The sequence below is a fragment of the Acinonyx jubatus genome, chromosome A1 (assembly GCF_027475565.1).
Source record: "Acinonyx jubatus isolate Ajub_Pintada_27869175 chromosome A1, VMU_Ajub_asm_v1.0, whole genome shotgun sequence".
NCBI lineage: Eukaryota > Metazoa > Chordata > Mammalia > Carnivora > Felidae > Acinonyx > Acinonyx jubatus.
In genome coordinates, this window is record NC_069380.1 from 13,601,824 (window position 1) to 13,616,560 (window position 14,737).

The 14,737-nt window shown below is 38.1% G+C and overlaps 1 long non-coding RNA gene across 7 annotated transcripts in view; it reads right to left on the reverse strand.

Annotated features, from left to right (window-relative positions):
• Positions 1–1,031: 1,031 nt before the first annotated feature.
• Positions 1,032–14,737, reverse strand: part of LOC106973852 (uncharacterized) — an 89,895-nt gene continuing 76,189 nt past the window's right edge. For all 7 annotated transcript variants that reach the window (XR_008295023.1, XR_008295025.1, XR_008295021.1 and 4 more), the window contains 2 exons: positions 2,834–3,008; positions 1,032–1,497 (listed from right to left, as the gene is read on the reverse strand). This is a non-coding gene — a long non-coding RNA (uncharacterized LOC106973852). The remainder of the gene's footprint in view (positions 1,498–2,833; positions 3,009–14,737) is intronic.

Here is a 14,737-nt window from a genome sequence, read left to right on the forward strand (position 1 = left end):
TGCTTACCATGACCATAAATGGCAGCCTCCTCATTAGGCCTACAGATCCTTAAGTTAGCAACCTACTGCTGGACTTTTTTAAAAAAATTTAATGTTCATTTATTTTTGAGAGAGAGAGAGAGCGAATGGGGGCAGGGGCAGAGAGAGAGGGAGACACAGTCTCCTGAAGCAGGCTCCAGGCTCCACCTAGAGCCCCACGCAGGGCTCCAACTCAGGAGCAGTGAGATCATGACCTGAGCCAAAGTCAGAGGCTTGACTGACTGAGCCACCCAGGTGCCCCACAGCTGGATTTTTTTTTTTTTTTTTTTTGATTCCATGTCCAGAGAGGAAAGATCAGATTGCAATAGCTCATGCTTTCCTACCAGACCAATCTCTTGGAGTCCTGGGGTCCCTAGCAAACATTTACCTTGGCCCAATACCTGTGGCCAGGGAGAGTGTGGTCACACAGGAAGTGGGTGTATCCAAGCGGCCAGGCAGCAAGGAGGCAGCAGGAAGACACAGTCTCTAGTAAACTTTCTTCATCTCATTTCCTCATCTGCAAGACCTGGACCAGCAATCCGCTTCACATATGTGTAGGGGGAGGGATTGAGGTATTTTGTTGACTTTTTACTTAGATCGACTTAGGATGACATATTGCCCTTCTGTGCTTTTTGGCAAAGGCCACCATTTTATTTACTTTAATATAGTTGACATCACTGATGGTGACTGTCGTCCTGTTGGATCTTCATTGCAATCTTAGCATACATGAGAGTTGGCTCCAGGGTACGTAAGCACTGCCTGAACTACTGCAACATCTCACTGAGACCAGTTTATTCAACAACTCATATTTGTAGATCATCTTCTAGTTCAGAAAGTGCTCCGCAGGACTAACAGGAACCACATCTAGTGCTGCCCCTGCCTCTAGATGCCATCATTTCGTGTGGTGATGTGGGCTGGCCACGTACACTGCATAGGCTTCCCTTCCAAGGCCCATTATATTCCTACTTCTGCTGCAACCCTGTCGTCTTGAGGCCAGAGCTCAAGTGGCTGGTGCTGCTTCTTTAAGACAGAAGGCTGCCAAACACGTGACTCGTGATTGCAGTTTGATTTTTTAAATGATAAAAATAAACCAATAGGTGAGCCCAGTGTTTACTGGAGGAAAACACTCAGGATGAGGGTGCTCTGGGAAGTCAGGGAGCCAAAGAAGCAGTGGCCTAATTTTCAAATAAAGCAGAAAACTTAAGAGATTAATATAGTTTGGTTCAGAAACTCTTGTCGTTTCCTGATTACCCAAAGATCAAAAAGTTACCTCGTTCTCTTCTTTATTTCAAACTTCTTGATATCTTGCACTATGGTTAAAAATCTTGGATAATTACTACCATATTTTCATGACTTCAGAGGTGAAAACGTAGCCTGTAGTCTTCTTACAACTATCTTAAAGAAGCAGGTGTCCTGCAAAAGGCGACTGCTTTAAAGCCCCATCCACAAATTATTGCTATACTTCTCTGTGGGTTCTTCCTATTAAAAAACAAAACAAAACAAAAAAAACATTATATGTAATTGGACCAATGAATTGTATCCAGGATCCACCTTTAACTATAAGTTTTAGGAGACAGTATAAAAGCAATCTAATAGCAACCTGTGTTAGATGTGTTTCTTATCAGCTTCTCAGTTTCCAAACTCATCAAATATTGAACTTCCTGGAGCCAAAACCAACCCTCCAGAAGCTGAAACATTTATTTAGAACTACACTCAGAATATAAAGAGCTGGGACAGGAAAGAAAAACAAGTCAATACAAGCACAGTGTTCGTTTCTCCCAGAACGTGTGTTCTGAAAGACAAACACTGAGCTGCAAACACTGAAAGCCATGTCTGCTGTTCTCCAGTTCCTATGACTACCCCTGCCCCCTGTGCAAATCGTAGCGAGGGTTCCATTACCACCCACCGTGGGAAGCCACAGTCTGGAATCAGGACCAACAGAAGCCAGATCTAGTACTGCTCCTGTCTCTAGATACTCGTGTGGCTTAGCTTCTGGATCTGCCAATCTTAAGGTAGGATCATACATTAATACCTGATTTGCTTACTTCAATTGGTTGTTTAAAGTAGAAAATATGATTGGGGAGCCTGTGTGGCTCAGTCGGTTGAGCATCTGACTCTTGATTTCGGTTCAGGTCATGATCCCAGGGTCACACCCTGAGCGTGGAGTCTGCTTTGGATTCTCTCTCTCTCTCTGTCTCTCTCTCCCTCTGTCTCTCTCTCTCTGTCTTGCTCTCCAGTAAAATAAATAAATAAATAAATAAATAAATAAATAAATAAATAAAATAACAAAATAAAACATAAAATAAGATCATATATGTGAAACTACTTTGAAACTAAAAGTTGTTCTACAAAATCAGGAATGAAGTGAAGGTATGATATTTTTGCTGAGAACCCAAACATTGTTTCTGCTCTTAGCCACTGAAGAGAAGCCTCAAACTATGTAATTTTCTTTTCTTGGTTATAAACAATTTAGGAAAGAATGTTCTTACTCTGATGTATTCCCTCTCACCACCATCCCACCAGGCCTTCAGAATTCTGCTGACATTTTCCTCGACAAGTATGAGGATTTCACTGACATTTTCCTCAAGGCCTTTTCAGCTTCTGACTGTACCACAGTCCCAAAGCCGGTGCCACATGTCTCAGGGTTTTGTTATGACAGCACCCCCTTCTAGGTACTAAAACCCATTCAGATTATCCATCACGGCATCAGTAAGCTACTCCAAAACTTAGTGGCTTAAAACAATAGCAAATATTAATTTTGCTCACAGGTGTTCACTTGGGGCAGAGCTTAGAAGAGGTAGTAGCTCATTTTTACCTCACAGCATCACTTGGGGCTGCTTGACTAGGATCCGCAGGACCTGATTTCAAGACGGCAAATTGGTGCTTGCCACCACCCAAGGGCTCATCAGGGCTATGGACCTGTCAGTGTGGGTCATCCTGCAGTCGACTTAGGCTTCCTCATGGTATGGCGGCTAGGTACCAAAAGCGAGCTTCCAAGAGACAGAAAGAGAAAGTTGTGTTTTAAGGCTTGTGCCTGGAAACTGTCATAGCATCCTTTCTACCACTTTCTAGCTTTCTCTTGAATTATTGCATCGATAGAACCACCCAGAACAATGATATGTAATAATAATGATTGTGTAAAGATCTCTTAGTTTACTCCTGAGTTGAAAGGGAATGCTTCTAATGTTTTTCAAGTCAGTATAATGATGGAGTTAGCCTTGACATACCTATGTTTTATGATGTTAAAAGTATCCATCTATTTCTATTTTACCAAAACATTTCACCAAAAGAGGGGCCTAGGCAGCTCAGTCAGTTGAGCACCCAACTCAATTTTGGCTCAGGTCATGATCTCATGGTTTGTAGGATGGAGCCCCACATTGGGCTCCACACTGACAGCACGGAGCCTGCTTGGGATTCTCTCTCTCCCTCTCTCTCTGCCCTTCTGGTGTGTGTGCGCATGCATGTGCTCTCTCTCTCTCTCTCTCTCTCTCTCTCTTCTCTCTCTCTCTCTCTCTCTCAGAGAGAGAAGTCTTTTGAAGTCAGAAGACGTTTTGTTACTCATTATTGTTTTCCCCAGGTCAAATAAAGTGACTGGTAGCCAATAGGTCCTTAGAAATATTTGTTAAATGATTTAAAGAAATTATAGGAGTTCAATAACTATTTACTGATGCCTTCTCAATGGCATTTCTAGAAAAACACTGCAACCATGATTAGCATACTCTTGACTTATCACTTCTTTTTCTCTGCTGTGTGCATTCTTGGTCAAGGTTAATATATCTGCAACCACAATGCTGCAAATGGGCAGAGAGCTATTTCCTATGAAATCTATTTAGAGTGTATGACCACACACACACACACATGCACACACATACATACACACACCCATGAACTGGCAGAAGATTATAATAGCACCCTTTTTGAGATAGCTAAGAGGACCACTTATAGTGGTGGCAGGTAACTCTTAATTATTACTGCTAAAAAATATTCTTCAATGTTTTCATTCCTGCTGGCTACCTTCCTTAATACTAAAGGTTCCGAATCTCTGACTCCATTCTTCATGCCTCAGTAGCCTAGCAGCAAGGAACCAAATTCCAATTTTAAATATATGGCCCAGGTTTTAGTGTGCTTCTATGGCTGAAGGTATGCTGATAGACTTAAAAAGTAGTATTAATCACAAACAATCATCTTAACCTTTTGGGAAAGATACTACCACTGTTGGTATTTTTGAAAATCAATGCATCTTTCAATATAAATAAGCAATTGTAAGCCAGATAACCAAATTCAAGCCCTGATTTCAGATCTTTATTCATAGACTAACACATAAGTGTCCAGTATCACTGTAACTTCCATTGTGGATTATTTTAAAACAATAAAACTTTAAACATAGAAACTAAGAACTAGAAATTAAGGGATTGATAATACAAGTTTAAAGAAAAAACTCTATCTGTAAATCTTTTTTTTAATGTTTGTTTTTGAAAGAGAGAGCGTGAGCATGAGTAGGGGAGGGGTCAAGAGAGGGGGGGGACAGAGGATCTGAAGTGGGCTCTGAGATGACAGCAGAGAGCCTGATACAAGCCTCGAACTCATAAACCGTAAGATCATGACCTGAACTGAAGTCAGATGCTTAACTGGCTAAGTCACCCAGGTATCCCTATCTATAAATCTTGGTAGAATTCTTCAAAGAGGTCATTTAAATTATAAAATTTAGAACCGCTGACCTAACTTCTATGAAGAATAAACATTAAAACCCAACTAACTTCATCATCTGGAGAAGTTAGAGCTTCTACAAACATGTGTCTTCTATATGGCAGACACTTAACAGTTAAATAATCCTAGGATTAGAAGGGAATTGGAAGATCCCTAAAGAGTACTAAGTGAAACAATAAAGGTGAAATGAATATACAAGAGCCTAATACAGAACCTGGCATTTTGTAAGCACCCTATAAGTATTTGAATTAAATCTATTTCCATTGTCAGTGATTAAAAAATAAATATTTCAGATAAAATCTCTGCGATAAGAAACATTTTTCACCATAATTCAGAGAATCCAGATAAGCAAGCATATGCATTAAATACATGGTAACACTATTATACAAGTAGACAGAATGCAACACTGGATTTCAAGTCTGAAAAAACTAAATTCAAGCTCCAGATTTAGCATTTATCAGTTGTCTGAGGTTGGAAACTTCATTTCATTCATCGAAATATCCATTTTCTCACTTGTAAGAATGGGAATAATTATCTCATCACATATTGTGTGAGTTATCACAAGCACAAAATTAAGTAAGATAAATCATCAGAAAGAACAATATAAATCTAGGATATTACCATAATTGCTGTTATTGTACTAGTATATATTTTCACTCTCTGGACACTCTGAAGAGTAGGTTTAGAAAATGACATATAAATTCATCTGCAATATTATAGGAAATTTCAAAAGAGAAATGGAAATTAATACATTTTTGGAAAGTAGTTTTCCAAGGGTATAGTATGTTATAAAAATAATAAATCACTACAAATCAGATTCAACAGATAAATTTTTCCCTTAACACAGTGAATGCTTCAGAATTCATGCAGTTTTCCTCAAGAAGTTCACTTAGGGCTTAACCAAAGAGCTCCATAGTGTTAAGTACAGAGGAATATATCAACCACCCTAATAAAACCATCCAGGGACTCACTAGAGAGGTTCCTCAATTCTGGAACAGTTTTACAAATATTTTTGAAATAACAATAAATCGGCTTTGGGGAGGTTGATATAAATAAATTTGAAAAGAAATTAACTATGTGTCCCTTAATTCATCATAAAATAACTTTCAGAAAAATATGCAGAAGCTTTAAACATAAAAGGCTAAATCACACATCAAGATACCTTTGCAATAATTGGACATTTTATATTTCACAGTAAAACACTAAACTATGAAGCATGGTTTCCTAGTAACAGCAGTAATACTAGGTAAATAAAACAGAATTCAGCTTACAGCAATCAGCAACAATTCAGCTTCCAAATGAGAGGTTGAAATCATTTGGATGATTACTTTTTCATTTCCAATATCATAAAAATGGAAAAAAAGAAATCGACTTTCTAAGTGTAGAATTATTTTTTCAAAATTTGGAGAAGACATTGAAGTGGTACCCCAATGTTCTCAGGACAATCTGGGCCCTTCTTGGCTGATGTACAATTATCCTCAACAAGGTTCTCCTGACCCAGTAATTGAAATAGAAGCCTTCCTGCATGACATAAATTTTGAAGAGCTGAGACCAACCTCATCTCTACTCACTGATGTGTGTAATACCATACTTAAAGTGTTTTTGTTTGTCTGGGCTTCTTTGGTTGTTTTGTTTTTTGTTCTTGCCTTTCGTGTAAGACTTTCTGGTCCCCCAAATTTCAAAAATGCAAATGTTCCAATATGCACACTCGTGTCTCAAGTATAAACCCTTCAACCCAATTAAATGCTGGACATGTATAAGAATTATACTAGGAAAAAGAAGTAGAAACTGGTACATGAGAGATGATTTGCGTAAATAACTCAACTTGGTAGGTACGATTACTGAAATGCAATGGGCCTGTATTGCTTGAGAATATGAAAGGAATGTAATGCAAAAATCATTAAAACATTAAACATATACATAGAATTTTTATACTATACTGTAAAAAAAAAAAGGCTTTGGTAACCATAGCCAGTCATTTAGAACCAATCACTAGCAAACAACAAAATGGTCAGTAAAAAAAAAAATAGTGAAAAAAATTCAGAAATATGATCTCCTATAAATGTTATATGTATTGCTTTTGACATGTAGAGACAGACAGAAATACTGTTCTTGGAAAGTAATGACATAACGTATGTTGTTTTTCAAGACACATCATGTTATATAGGAGGCGCACCATATGTTCATGTTTTGGAACATCCTATGCCATAGGCATAGCGATCTGTCTTGGTTATCTACCAAAAATCCATTCCCCCCCTCAATCCTCCTTCCTGAAAGATCCCAGTTTTGTTTTCTTTTGTTTCACTGCTCTGGCCTACTTCCTGTGGTCAAGTGCTTAGGAAGGACATTCTAATTTCTCGCTGATGAGTAAAGGCTGAGTCCATGCCAATCATGGGAACCCCTTGCCCGTGACTAGCATGTGGTGCAATTTTGATCAATGAAACAAGATAGAAGTCCACTGTGGAGGCTTCTTTATGTTTTGTTTTGTTTTGTTTTGTTTTGTTTTTAAAGAAACACAGAGAAAGAGACCCTCTTCTACTAGACAGTGTTTTGTCTAGGTGCAATGCCTGGCACTACTGCAGCTATTTTGTGACCACTAGAGATGATCCAGGATACTCAGCGTGGCAAAGCATACCAACAGATAAAATCCAGATCCTTTACATCATTGAGTGGCTGAATTAGCCAATCCTGGAACTCTTTTGCCTCTGGACTTCTTATTGTGTAAGCTAATACGTATTATTATTAGTGTTTAAGCCAATGGGGTTGCGGTTTTTTGTAGCCAGAAGTATTCCAAATACTACAGAATGTACGTTTATCACAGCAAAGCATTTGAAAAGTCTCTTGTAATATCCCTGTACATTCGATAGAGAAATGTGGGTTGAAAAATAATTTAATTGGGCAGGTTAATAGATGGTTAAACAATGGAGGGAAGCGTTTGGTAATATGTTTCACAGTTCTTTTTGCCTTTAGCTTCTTCTGCTGAACTTTGTTTGCAATCAACAATGGATAACTACACAGAAGACATAAAACATATAGATGATTTCACAGAGAGCAATAACGTGCTAGATGACAGAATCAGAACTGAACACGTTTTTAAGTCAAAGAATGATATGAATGCCCACTACTTCTCACCTACCTCAAGATTCTTTTCAGTTTTTATCCATGTGAGCTATCTTATCTGTGAAGCTTTTCCTTATCCCTCACTCCTAGGCACAATGTAACACACATATAGAATCCCAGTCCTGGCCCTTGCCTCTACCACTATCAAAGCTTTCACTGCAGCTTAATATATATATATATTTACTTATCTCTATACATGTGAGCTCCTGGAAAACAGAAACCATGCTGTAGTCATCTTTGTACCTTCAGCCTCCCTGATGATATTGGTGCAATAAATGCCTACGTGAGTAAGTAAGCGAATGAATGAACAAATGGATTGATTTTATTTTATTTTTTTATGTTTTTTCAATATATGAAATTTACTGTCAAATTGGTTTCCATACAACACCCAGTGCTCATCCCAAAAGGTGCCCTCCTCAATACCCATAGCCCCCACTCCCCTCCCTCTCACCCCGCGTCAACCCTCAGTTTGTTCTCAGCTTTTAAGAGTCTCTTATGCTTTGGCTCTCTCCCACTCTAACCTCTTTTTATTTTTTTTCCTTCCCCTCCCCCATGGGTTTCTGTTAACTTTCTCAGGATCCACATAAGAGTGAAAACATATGGTATTTGTCTTTCTCAGTATGGCTTATTTCACTGAGCATAACACTCTCCAGTAAATGGATCGATTTTAAAGAAACAGCTTAATTTACAGGATGCTGAAGGATAAGAACAAAAGAAACAACATTGAAAATTCCGTGGAAACTACCGAAAACCAGGAACGATCAAGTTTAGACTCGATACCACACATAGTCTCCTGACTGAGCCTTCCTTTCTTGCATTGGTAACTTGTCCACAAATGTGTGTACACATGCATGAACACACAATGTAACATTATAGGTGGCCACAAGTTTTCACACTTTCTTTGCAACTGCACTAAATTGCTTGAACTACATTTTAAACAATAATCACTATGCATTCGCAGTTACTGTAGAAATTGCTGGTCGGCTAGACAAGAGTAATTTGTGTTTCAGCCTCTCAAAAGTCCTTTGCCCCGATGGTGACAATGTAGAATACTTGGCATTAAAATCTAATCCATAGGAGTGGCTGGATGGTGCGGCCAGTTAAGTGTCCAACTGTCTATCTCGGCTCAGGTCGTGATCTCATCATTTGTGAGCTTGAGCCCCTGCATCAGGCTCTGTGTTGATGGAGCAAAGCCTGCTTGGCATTCTGTCTCTCTTTCTCTCTGCCCTTCCTCTGCATGTGCACAGGCTCTCTCTCTCTCTCTCTCTCAAAATAACTTAAATAAATAAATAAAATCATTAAAATAAACAAACTTAAATAAATAAATAAAACCTTTAAAAAAACATAAAATCTAATCCCTATATAATTTCCTGTTCCTTCAACCGACTGCTTAAACTGTTTTACTTCCCACTGTCTTCCCCAGTATCTTCTCCTCGTTCCCTTCCAAATTCACGTTAACATATAACCTGGGATACAAGATATAAGATTCTTTACCATACACAACTAAATCTGCGTTATATGCTTTCTAGAAAACCTAACAATGCAAACTAAAGTATATATGTATGTTAAGAATTAAAAGGATATATCCAGTTAACTTAAGAAATAGAAATGCATCGTTTTCAGAGCATAGCAAGAAAGCCGGAGGAATGATACACTAATGCTTTGTTTTAACTCAAAGGCACAGCCACCAGAAATCAAAAATAGGTTAATAAAATCACCGACCAGATAATAAAAACAAATGAATACTAGAGTTTTATTTCATTATCAAACCAGGCTCCAAGTTAACTCCTGTATGTGGAATGAGCTCTTGCTAAACATTCTTGAAAGTCCTCATTTAGATTGTGTTGTAAAATCAAACTGAGAATTGGCGCAAAAACTGAACACCTGAAAATTCATGTATGAGCCTTAGAGAAGACAAATTTAAATTGTCACTTAGAATTTAGAAAATGTGAGTATAAGGCACTTCAGCAGTTATTTTCACCTAAACTTAAGCGATCCAGTCAAGAGGTCACCAGCCTCTATTGTCTCAGACTATGGTAACCACTGCTTCCTTCAGCTCTAAGTGAAAATTATTTGTAAGAAATATAGTGCTAGGAGATACCCAGGATAATAGCTTCTCTATGTCATGTCTCCCACGATTCTTAGAGATTTGTGCTTTGTTGCAGTGTGTTAAATATAGAAAAAGGAAAAGTGAACATTACACTAACCTACATGTATATGTGTGATAGAATACAGGAGAAGTTCAAATATTAAATTTTAAAACTCAGTTCAATAAAAACTCAACTCAGTAATAACTGACTGAGCACACACTCTAGGTCCTGTTATATATTTTATGCTGTGTTATGTATTGATTTTTTAAAAGTCACATTTATAAGAGCTCTGCACTCAAAAAGTCGTATCCTCCTAAGGAAAGTATAACTGAATGGCGAAGGTAAGTGTTTCTCAATGCATTTTTAACCACTACATATTCACCATCAACTAGTCACATCATGTTGCTATAGACCTCAGGTCTGAGCCTGATGCCAAATGCGGTGAGATGTTTGGGGAGCCTGCAAGTGGATGAGTATATCTTGCATATGGCTGTCAGGCTAGAAGGCAGAGGGCAGCCTGTAGAAGTTTTAAAATATTGGCTCCAAAGCTTTCGACATGTTTCATGGCAAGAAGTGTGGTCTTTACCCCCAACCCACGAATCTGAGTAGGCTTGTGATTGCTCCAATTGAGATGAATAGAGTGAAGGTGACCCTGACTTTTGAGCTAGATCAGAAGAGGCCACACAATTTCCACCTGGTTCTCTTTTGAATTCTTGCTCTTTGAATGTGTCCTTTCAGGAAATCGAAGAGCCCAAGAGCCACAGAGTGAGAAGCCCAAATCCATGGAACAGCAGTGCGTAAGTGCTCTTACTGACATCCCCCCAGTTGACTTCTCATTTTGAGTCATCCTCTCTGAAATGCATACATGTGAGAGAAGAATCTCTAGATCAGTGTTCTCAAATATTAGCATGCATTAGAGTCACGTGAGGGCTTGTTAAAAACATAGATTATTGAGTCCCGCTGTTAAAGTTTCTAGTTCAGTACATCTGGGGTGGGACTCTACAATTTGCATCTAAGTTTCCCAGTGATTTGAGAAGCACTGCTGTAGATGATTCAAGTCACCAACCACTGGTGAAACCCCAACATCATGGAGCAGAGATAAGCCATACCTGTTCTGCCCTGTCTGGATTCCTTGGCCCACCTTTTCCCATTCAAGAAGGTATTTAAGAATGAAAATTAGTAAATGACATTATAGGAAACTTTTAATTCATTCTAATTGATTTCAAAGTACAACATTCACAAACTTTCAGGCTTTAATGATTAGCTTTAATTATTAATGTGATACAACACAGTTCACAAGTGATTGCAAAACATTGCTGCTTACTCACCACATCTAGAAGACTCCCCTGTTTAAGAGCAGGAGCTTTGCAATCAGTAGCGCTTGTTTTGAACCTCACCTCTGCTACTTAAATGCTAACACAGCAATGGATGGGGAAGGGGAGAAACCGAAGGGATTTGTCTGCCTGGCTTTAAATCCTAGTTCTATCACCTTCCAGTTACATGTGATCTGAATCAAAATACAGTAACAAAAATACATTGGTTTCTGAGCATAATTTGCTCCAAAAACATGCTTGTAGTCCAAAGCACTTGTATATCAAAGTGAATTTCAAGAACCATTGGCTCTGTTGTGATCACGTGACATTAGGCATCACATACTACTTGTATTGCAAGAGATCGCTCGTTTATCAAGTTAAAATGTATTAGAAATGTTTGCTCATGTTGAGGAACACTCACAGAGCAAGTTACTGTACCTAAGTTACTGTATTTAATCTGTGTAAGCCTCTGTGTCTTCATTCCTAGAATGGCCTGAGAAGATTGTTGTGGTCATTAAATAAGATAATGCTCTTGAAACAGTGCCTGGGACTGAGAAGTCACCCTGTAAATATGTTATGAAATGGTATGTGTGCCTAAACAGGCTTTTCACCACTCTGAGAATTAGAGCTTCCTTTACAAAGCCATTCTAACAGTCAATATCAACTGCATAAGGTGATCGTTAGGATTAACTAATAAATAATACGTACCCAATAAATGGCAGATGATGATGATGATTATACTGTTATGAAACAGGATACTTCCAGGGACAGAAAGTACAAATGAGCAAGTTCTATTCCAATAAAATAGAGCTTGCATGTGGGGTGACAGCAGCACACAGTGTCTTAGTCTGGCACTGATCCAACAGTACAGGAGTATGTGTTATTAAAAGCTCCATTATAGGGGCGCCTGGGTGGCTCAGTCAGTTGGGCGTCCGACTTTGGCTCAGGTCATGTTCTCATGGTCCGTCTTTCAAGCCCCGCGTCGGACTCTGTGCTGACAGTTCAGAGCCTGGACCTGCTTCGGATTTTGTGTCTCTCTCTCTCTCTGGCCCTCCCCCCTCATGCTCTGTCTCGCTCTCTCTCTCAAAAATAAATAAACATTAAAAAAAATAATAATAAATAAATAAAAGCTCCATGATAGAATCAAAGGGATTCCTGAAAGTCTGTTCATATACACTCTAAAGCTAGAGTAAGGACTGCACTAAATCATCATATATTCTGGCTACTGGCCTATTAATGTCAGATCCCAGGAGATGTGAATCAAGAAATTTCTCAGCCTCTAGAATCTATGCCTCTTTCTTCCCTTGGTACCCAAAGTATTAGTTTGAGGTATCATTTTTGCTAAACCTTGTACTAATGGATTATTAGGCAGGCAGAAAATCCAAAGGAATATTAATGAGTAATGAATATGTTAGCTAATAACTCTGAGATGATGCTCTTCAGGGACGAAGAACTTTAAGAAACAAAGAACCTTCGGGCCCCACAGAATAAATCTATAGTAACGTAACAATGGATGAGGAGGTTGCCATTTTGATGCAAGATTTTCTCAGGTCAGTTAGGCTACAGCACACAGCAGGCTGCTTTCTTCTAAAGCTGGCCTGATGATTACAGGTTTTACAAGACACAGACATGGCTTTCTTTAAAAATTGTTTCTCTGGGTGGCTCAGTTGGTTAAGCGTCCGACTTCAGCTCAGGTCATGATCTCTCAATCTGTGGGTTCGATCCCTGCGTTGGGCTCTGTGCTGACAGCTCAGAGCCTGGAGCCGGCTTCAGATTCTGTGTCTCCCTCCCTCTCTGTCCCTCCCTTACTTGCATTCTGTCTTTCTGTCTCTCAAAAATAAATAAACATTAGAAAATTTAAAGAAATATATTGTTTTTCAGTCATGATGTATTCTGTTCTTTGTGTAACCAGAAGAATGCTGAAAAGAGAGTTAGGTAAATATTTCCCTTCTCTTTGGGCAGGGAAGAATTTTATAAGCATAAAGAAATACAAGAGGTCACAGAGGAAAAGATAAACAGATTTGTCTACAAAAAGAATTGAAACCTTCCAGATGTTAGGAAATACCATAAGCTAAATAAAAAACTGAGAAATAACATCACCCACAAAGCATTTATGTCTATAATATACAAATCAATAACAAAACTTTAGCATCTCAATAGAAATAGGATCTAAAACTAGACACAGATACTTTACATTATTAATGGAAAAAGAATTGCAAACTTAAACTGTATACATTTTTCCCCTTAACAAATTAGCAAAGATTTTTGAAATATGTTAATATTTTATGCCGGTGAAGAATGTTAAGACCAAGATTCTAATAACCTTCTCATGAAAGTGGTCCAATTTTTCTGGAAAGCAATTTGGCTAAATAAATGAGAAGTAATAAAAAATGTTTCAATCCTTGATCCTATGAACCCACTTCTAAGGAAACTTGGAAAATGTCCCTGTTTAACAGTCAAGAGTTTCAGTCAAAATTTGAAGTACAAAGATATTTACCATGGCTTTCTTTATAACAGCAAAATTTATGGAATAACATATACTCAACATTATGGAGTAAATAGCTGTATACTTCTTATGAATATTATGCAGTCATATAAAAATTTCAAATAATGTTAGTGATCTCAGAAAATTCACACCAGAATATTAATGGAAAAAATCAAGATACAGAACAGGAGTCATCAGAGACAGCTTTTGAAATATTTTGGTATTGGCTTTCTGGAGTGCTGCATTAAAGCATATTCTGACATAGCATCTGGGCTCAGCAGGAAAGAAAGCTGTGATCAGTAATATCTGCCATGGGCAAAAAAGGCAGGAAGTAGTGGTACACATGCTCTATATCTGCCATCCTTAGTGGTATATGCAATATGGTCCCAATCATTCATCAGCATACACGTGTACCCTTTGTGTGCACACGCACGTGCACGTGGATACGTATAGAATCACTCCACTATAACTGTGATTATCTCTAGCTTGTGATATTAGGGTGATTTGGTTTTATTAAAAATATTTTGGTATTTTTCAAATTTTCTACATTGAGCACATATTAGTTTTCTATTGTTGTTATTTTTTAGATTTTCGAATTGTCCAGGTGATTTTTTTTTTTTTAACAAGTTGTTACATTCACTCTGGGGAAGGTGGCAGGAGTAAAAGGGATAAAAATACAGGCAAATAAATTCTAGAGAGATTTTCTTAGGCACGTTTGTTTCTTTTTCTGGAAGGTAAATGTGTTATTAGAGTTAGAAATATCTTTCCCAGTGCAGGTTAGCTCAAAATCTCTTCGAATTTGGTTATGAATAAGAATGTGACCTTTTGTCTCCTATGGAAATCCAAGCACTTGAAGGAAGATTTTTGTGAATGAGCTGAAAAAAGAATCAATTTTTGTCAGTATGAATAGCCAAAGGTCCTGAAACTAATAAGACCACCTTTGAAAAGGCCAGTCTTATAATGAGGTTGTAAATTTTTTAAACAATTAATCACCTTTTTTTTTT